The sequence below is a fragment of the Marmota marmota genome, unplaced genomic scaffold (assembly GCF_001458135.2).
Source record: "Marmota marmota marmota unplaced genomic scaffold, marMar, whole genome shotgun sequence".
Lineage (NCBI taxonomy): Eukaryota > Metazoa > Chordata > Mammalia > Rodentia > Sciuridae > Marmota > Marmota marmota.
In genome coordinates this window covers 2,168,545-2,176,126 of record NW_025999896.1, presented here as the reverse complement: position 1 = coordinate 2,176,126, position 7,582 = coordinate 2,168,545, and the positions used below count along the sequence as shown (strand labels likewise).

General features: G+C 42.2%; 1 non-coding gene across 1 annotated transcript; it reads right to left on the bottom strand.

The window, feature by feature from the left end:
• Positions 1-6,947: 6,947 nt before the first annotated feature.
• Positions 6,948-7,020, bottom strand: Trnaa-agc. Its single transcript has one exon. It is a non-coding gene; the product is annotated as a tRNA-Ala (tRNA).
• Between the last annotated feature and the right edge of the window lie 562 nt (positions 7,021-7,582).

Below are 7,582 nucleotides of genomic sequence, written 5' to 3'. Positions count from 1 at the left end.
TTTCATTCCAATGAAAGACTCCCCTCCAAAAAGGCAAGATGAACATCCCCATTATAGATTAAACCCGTGATAGGAGGTTAAAGCCTTTCTTCCTGCCCCTCTTTCTTTCCCTCTCTCCATTCCTCAAAGAGGAAGCCAAAACCATTTCCCCCAACCAGGCAGGTTGGATACACCTGGGCAGGTGGAAGGCTACAGTGAGGGATCTTGTGTCACCATGCTTTGAACAGATACAGGCACCAATGATTCCTCCAGAAGGTAACACTTGAGCTAGTCAGGGATTCACCCTGCGCGACCAATTCATCGTTCTAGGTAGCTGCCTTGCTGCTGAAATTAGACTACAAATCAGACCAAAAAAAAAAAAAATTCTAGAAATGCCAACCCAGACGCTAGCTAGCTTCTTTCTCTGGGAAGGAATCATGTTCACTGTCTGCTCTTTAGCCTGAATTCTCCGTTTTTATGGCAGCCTCACATTCTCCACCTAGGGCCTGAAAGATCAAAAGTCAGGCACCCGATGGGGAATCCAGCCAAGCAAACATGAGACCACCCAGACTCTGGGAGAGCCATCTCAGAGCTCCAGTAGAGCTTGCCCCTGAGTGAGGAGCACCCACTGCCTGGGACTGTGAGGCCTTCATGGCAAGATGCCTCACCTTTGTGAGCCCTCTGTTAAGAGAGACAAGACACTCCCCCCTTTCACCCATGAATCCACCAGCGCCATGAACCATTTGCTGGCTCTTTGTACAACTGATCATTTCATCTGAGTTAATAGACCTCTTTCATTTCTGGCGAGTGCTCTCTAGATAGGCTACCTAGGGGCAAGACCTTGAAGGTCTCTCTCTCTCTCTCTTTTTTTTTATACTTTGCAGTGATGTATTTTTTATCCACTGTGTATTAAACACCTGCAATGCACCAGCATATCCTCCTCCTTCCTGAAGACACAAACACAACAGCCAGGCTCTGTTCCTGGGGGGTGGGACAGGTCCTCAGGAAAGAAAGCTTTTCAGATGTTCTACAGCTAATGCCCACAGAGAACCTGGGTTACACTGGACTTTTGCTGCTAGACTTGCTTGTGTCTTGGAGAAGCAAGAAGACGAGGTGACTTTCATAACCAGTTAATGGGTAATAAAGTGACCATTAATCCAGGCTTTTACAAACAGCACTCCCAAATACCCTCACACCACGGCAGCAGGAAGGACCATTTCTTTCCAATATCTACCATGTTTTGGAAGAAATAGGGCTGGTGTGGGAGGAGAGCTTAAGATAACGGTCAACAAGCTTTTTCTGTAACAGGCCAGATAATAAGTACTTTTAGGCTCTGCAGGCCACACGGTCTCTGTTACAACTACTCAATTGTGCTGTGGCCCAGAACTCAACCATAAGACAAGACATCAGCAAATGGGTGTGGCTGTGGTCCAATAAGTATAAATTTATTTTTTTTAAAATGGGCTACAGAATATGACCCCAGGGCCTGTGGTTTCATCCTCACCCAGTCCAGCATTGACTAATCATCAACTTCTGGTTCTTCACCAACTTAACAAGTTAAATTAATAATCTACTTAGCTGGGTAACGATAGCAAACTCAGTTAAGTCATATATTTCCTGAAACCAATGCTCGTCCAAAGGTATCCACCGAGGACCTTCTCCGTGCCAGAGCTTTGAGGATACACAGCTGTAATAAGGAATGCAGTCCCTCTGTCCAGGGCTCATGTGTCAGTCATGGCTGAGGCAGGATTTTGTCTTGACACATACAGGGTATCAGACTCCAAATCATGGAGTCCTGTCCGTGAGCCACACAGAGCTCTGTCTCTGCTTGAAGCATTATACTGTAGGGTAAGAGCACACTGGTTCATACAGCCATTTCCAGACTGATAGACATTGTTGTTCAGTCTCATACCCACAGACACACACCCAGGTTTACCAGTGACAGATGTATCTATTACCAATAGACTGAAGCCTTTTTGTGCACATGTGAGTTTCTGTAAGAGGGCGGTGAGAGGTGGGATTGGGATTGCCCAGTCATTTAAAAGACACTTGGTCATGCTAAGAGTCCATGGTTATGCCTTTGATCTGGTTCACCTTCTTAGAAATGCATACCTTTGGTCATATGGGCGACCCAAGGGACAGAACACGGAGGGAGCTATGTAAAAACAAGGGCTGAAAAACTACTGGACACCCCCTCTTTTGCTTTATTTTATAATTACTCAACTAAGAGCATCAGGGACTAAGGAGATATGGGTCAAAGGGTACAAAGTCACCTGTCCTTGAGATAGCATGAATAAATTATGGAGATCTATTGTACAGGACGGTCAGGGTAACTAATGATATGAAGAGAAGATGTTACATGTTCCCATCACACACACACACACACACACACACACACACACGTGCACAAATAACTATGTGAAGCAATGGACATGCTAATTAGCTTAACTGTGGTAATCATTTCACAATATATTGGTATATCAAAATATACTGTATATTTTAAGTACACATAATTTTTATCAGCCAATTATACTTCAGCTGTCTGCCGGATACATGCCCTGGGTGCACTGGCTGATTTACCTCTAATGAATAGGACCCACGGTCAGTCACAGAGAAGGCTCTTGGCATTCCTGGAGTGGGGGCAGGAGAGCTTCCCCAGGACGGTCTAGCCCGTCTGCGAGCTCTGAGGAGCTGGATTTCTGAACTCAAATGCCAAGCCAGGCCTGGCACTGGCCAGGTTGAGAATTTCCTTTGTGTCTGAAAACCCTTTTTGTTTGAAGTTGGTGTAACTCGAAGCGGCCTGCCAAGCAGAGCCGGTGAGAAAGTTCCTAGTCCAGGCTGCTTTCCCGGGGCCCCCACAGTGCTCTCTGCCCTTGCCAGGGCCACTTCCCCATCTCATCCCCTTGGTCAAAATCCCCCCCCCCCATCTCCCGTGAGCCACCTTTTCTCAGCTACCAGGCCAGGGTGCTGAGGTGGCTCGGTGCCAGGCTGAAACAGCCCAGAAATGAGGATTTATATTCTCTCACTCCAAGGTCAGAGGGGGACCGAGTTAAACCACACAGAAAATCCCCTCTGAGTGCGTGAGCCACTGGAGAGGCCTGGGATTTATTTCCTGAGCACCTGGTAGCACAAGCACTATGATTAATAAAAATTCTCTTCCATAGCTTCAATTATCCCTAGGACATAGACATGATTATCCCCACCTCACAGATGAGGAAACTGAGGCTGAGATGCTCCAGATCTAGCTGGTCCAGGATGGAGCTGGGAGTGTAGGTAAGGCTTACCTAATTCTAAAACTTGAGTTTTTTTGTTTTTTTTTTTCCACGATACCCATAGTTTCAAACTGAGACTCATGATACTTGAGGACGGTGATTTAAAAAAAAAAAAAAAAAAAAACTCTCAATTTGAAATAATTTTAGATTTAACAAAATCCCACAAGATGGTGCAAAGAAGTTGTATGCCCTTCACTCATTCCCCAAACATTAATTATCTGCTACGTTCATCCCATAATGATGAAAAGCAGGAAATCGAACATTATTATCTTATCTACAAACCTTATTCTGCTTTCATCAACTGTTCCCTTAAAGATCTTTGCTGTCGGAATGGATCCAGTCCCGACTCTTACACGGCATGTGGGCCTCCTTGGTCTCCTTCAGTCTGGGACAGTCTCTCAGCCTCTCAGACTTCAATGACCTTGATGTTCTTCAAGAGTACTGGCCATTTTTTTTTCTAGAATGTCTCTTTGGGGATCATCTGACTTTCTTCATTATTAAATTCAAGTTATGCATTTTAGCAAGAATCCCACAGAATCCTTCTTGGGGCAGCCTGTCAGACAGCCCATGAAGTCAGACTGTCCATCCTGTGATGGGTAACGCTGTCTCCGATCCCATGGTTAAGGTGGCATCTGCCAGGTTTCTTCACTGTGAGGTTACTTTTTCCTTTTGTACCTGTAGAAAGAAGTCCTGACTAGTTCTATGTAAATATCCCATTTTTCATCATGTTTTATCCCTACTTTAGAAGATCTGGTGAGTCTTGTCTGCAACCATTGGTTATTTTTGACAAATGGAGATTTTCTATTTTCACGGTTCTCTCTATATTTGTTCTTGGAATTCTACTGGAAGGAACAGTGAACTGTTATTCTTAAAATTCTGGTGTGTGTTTGTTTCACCTAAAGCTTTCCCCAAATAGCAGATTTCTAGGTCCTCCACCCAGAGATCTGACTTCATTAAGTCAGGAGAGGGCTAAGCACTTGTTAGGCAAGTGCTTTACCCAGTGGTAGAGCTACAGTGGGCTGCATCTCCAGCGTGTGTTTTTTTTAAATATTATTAAGATATAATTCACATACCATTCAACTCACCCATTTAAATTGCACAATTCTGTGTCTGTTAGCAAATTCACAAAGTTGTGCATCACCATCTAATTCTAGAACATTTTCATCACCCCGTAAAAGAGAACCATATCCATTAGCAGTCACTCCCCATTTATTTATTCTTTGCTTCTCCGTCTCTGGCTGCCATTAAGCTGCTTTCAGGCTCTATAGATGTGCCTATTCTGGACACTTCATAGGAATTAAATTATATGTGATTATTATGATTGTGACAAGCTTCTTAGCATCATGTTTGCAAGGAATATGCATGTCTTAGTATGTTTGAATACTCCATTCCTTTCTATGGCTAGATAATATTTCATTATATGGATATACTATATTTTATTTATTTGTTCATCAGCTGATGGACATTTGGATGGTATTTGCTTTTTGGCTCTTATGAATAATGCTGCTATAAACATCTGCAGACAGGTATATACCTAGGAATTCTGGGATTGTTGGGTCATATCATAGGTATGTTTAACCTTTTGTGGAATTACTTTCTAATATGGCTACAATGTTTTATATTCCCATCAGCAGTGCAAGAGAGTGTCAATTTCTCCACATCCTCACCAATACTCATTCTTACCTATCCTTTTAATGATAACCATCCTAGAGGATGTGAAGAGTCATCTTGTTGTAGGGGTTTTTTGGTTTTGGTACCAGGGATTGAACCCAGGGGAGCTTAACCACTGAGCCACACCCCCAGCCCTTTTTTATATTTTATTTTGAGACAGAGTCTCACTGAGTTGCTCAGGGCCTTACTAAATTGCTGAGGCTGGCTTTGAACTCAAGCTTCTCCTGCCTCTGCCTCCTGAGCTGCTGGGGATTAACAGGCACGCACCAATAGCCCAGCCTCACTGTGATTTTAATTTGCATTTCCCTGATTGCTAATAATGCTAAACATCTTTTCATGTGCTCATGGGCCATTGTACGTCTTCCTTAGAGAAATATCTATTCAAGTCTTTTGCCAGTTTTTAAATTGGGTTGTTGTTCGGTTCTAAGATTTGTTTATATATTCTTCAGATATTCTATATACTTAACCAGATACAATTTGCAAATATTTTCTACCATTCTGTGGGTCGTCTTTTCATTTTCTTGATATTGACCTTTGGAGCACAAGTTTAAAATTTTTTATAAACATTTATAAAACATTTTACAGTGTTTTTTTTCCCCTTTGTTTGCACTTGGGATTTTGATAGCAATGCTCTATGAACAACTCCAAGAGAATTTTTCCAATGGCTTGATAAATATATCATGGAGGATATGTTGTTAAAATTGGTTGCCATGAAGTTGTTAGTAGTATTACATCTTTGTGTGTGTGTGTGTGTGTGTGTGTGTGTGTGTGTGTTGGGGGATGCTGGAGATTGAACCCAGGGCCTTGCGCACGCATTTGCTAAGTAAATGCTCTCCCACTGAGTTACATCCCTAATGGTTTATTTTCCAGCCTTTACCAGATCTCTAATTCCTCATGTTGTTTGTGCCGCCTCCTTTTATTTCCTGACCAATCTTTCCAGATATTTGTTTTTATTAGTGTTTCCGAACAACCCACTTTTGGCTTTGGTGGATCCTCTCTGTTGAATATTTGTTTTCTAGTTCATTGACTTCTGCTCTTATTTTTATCTCTTCTCCCTCCCCCACCCCCCACCCCCTTTTTTTTCTGGCTTATTCTGTTGATATAAAAAAAAATTCTTAAATTAGATACTTAGCTCATTAATTTTCAGCTTTTGTCATGCTTCTGGTATTCTGTAAAACACACTCCTCTCTTTCGTATCTTTGTCTTTCGGCCATGAATTCATCGCCCCTTGGCAAAGGGATGAGGAGAAACAGTGGAGTGGGTAGCCTGCCCGTTCCTGTAGGAAAAGGCTAAGAAAACACTTCCAGAGAGGATGAGAGCCCCTGGGGGGTGGGGGAGTGGGTGTGGGGAGGATGTTCCAAAGCCAAACCACGCCATTTGGGGTCATATTTCATTATGGGAGGGGGGCACCCAGTGACAGTGAATCCTTGTGGCCTCACCATCTTGTCCTTGCAGACTGAATTCTATTTCAGCAAATCTCCTTTGCCAGGCCAAAAGGCAAGGAGGCAGATGCTCATATAAAGACTGGATGAGCCAAAGCAATAAACTCAGCCCCAGCTGTCAGGCCAAACTGCTCCAGCTTCAGGCTAGGAATCATCTTGCCCTTTCCTTTGCTTCTAATCCATATTGCCCGTTAGTTAATTCTAGCCCTGGACCCACTTAATGGTGAACTCCATTATCACCGTCGTCGTAGAAGGAAGGGACAGAGTGATCATTTGTCCAACAGCTTCTCTGCACCAAGGAGACTGGAGCCCGGGTCATACATACTCCATTCCAGTTGATGCCACAGTTCATGTTTTGTGGTGTCAGTAGAAAATAACCAGCTTTGGACAAGAGATCTAGAGCACGTGCTTAGCCAACATGAGGCCCTGGGTTCAATCCTCAGCACCAAAAAAAAAAAAAAAAAAACCCACACAGCTTTATGAATAATGCATCCTGCTTGGAATTACACTTTTCAGATACAATTTTTTTAATATTTATTTTTTAGTTGTAGCTGGACACAATGCATTTATTTTATTTACTTTTATGTGGTGCTGGGGATTGAACCCAGGGCCTCGTGCATGCTAGGCAAGCGCTCTACCACTGAGCCACAACTCCAGCCCATCAGATACAATTTTTGTATCCTCAGCTTCCACTTTGCGTTCATTTGCCTTATATACCTCTACACAGCTCTTCGTTTTAAGGGTTATAAATGATTCGGTCACTTGATTTGTCAAAGACTGACAGTCGTACACTAAAGTCTTCTATCAATATGTTTGTGCCCCAGTCCAGCAAAATAGAAAGCCAAAAATATAGGGTGTCTGAAGAAAAATATCACAATAAGACTGATTTAATAAATATATTGAACTCTGTATACTAAAAATAATTCTTTTTCAGATACCATGGAACACTGATGGAGGTGATCTTTTATATATATATATATAAAAGATATATATATATAAATATATATATATATGCACATGAGATTTTTCTAAAAACCAAAACAAACACAAACCTAACCAAAAAACTGTACTAGCTGTACTAGCAGCTGTGATAAACTAACATTAGACATTAATTCCTAAACAATATGTGGTTTAGGACCTAACCCCCTGAAAATGAAAATCCAATTCATAAATAACTTGCAGGAAAATATATATATATAAACTACAATGACACAGTCA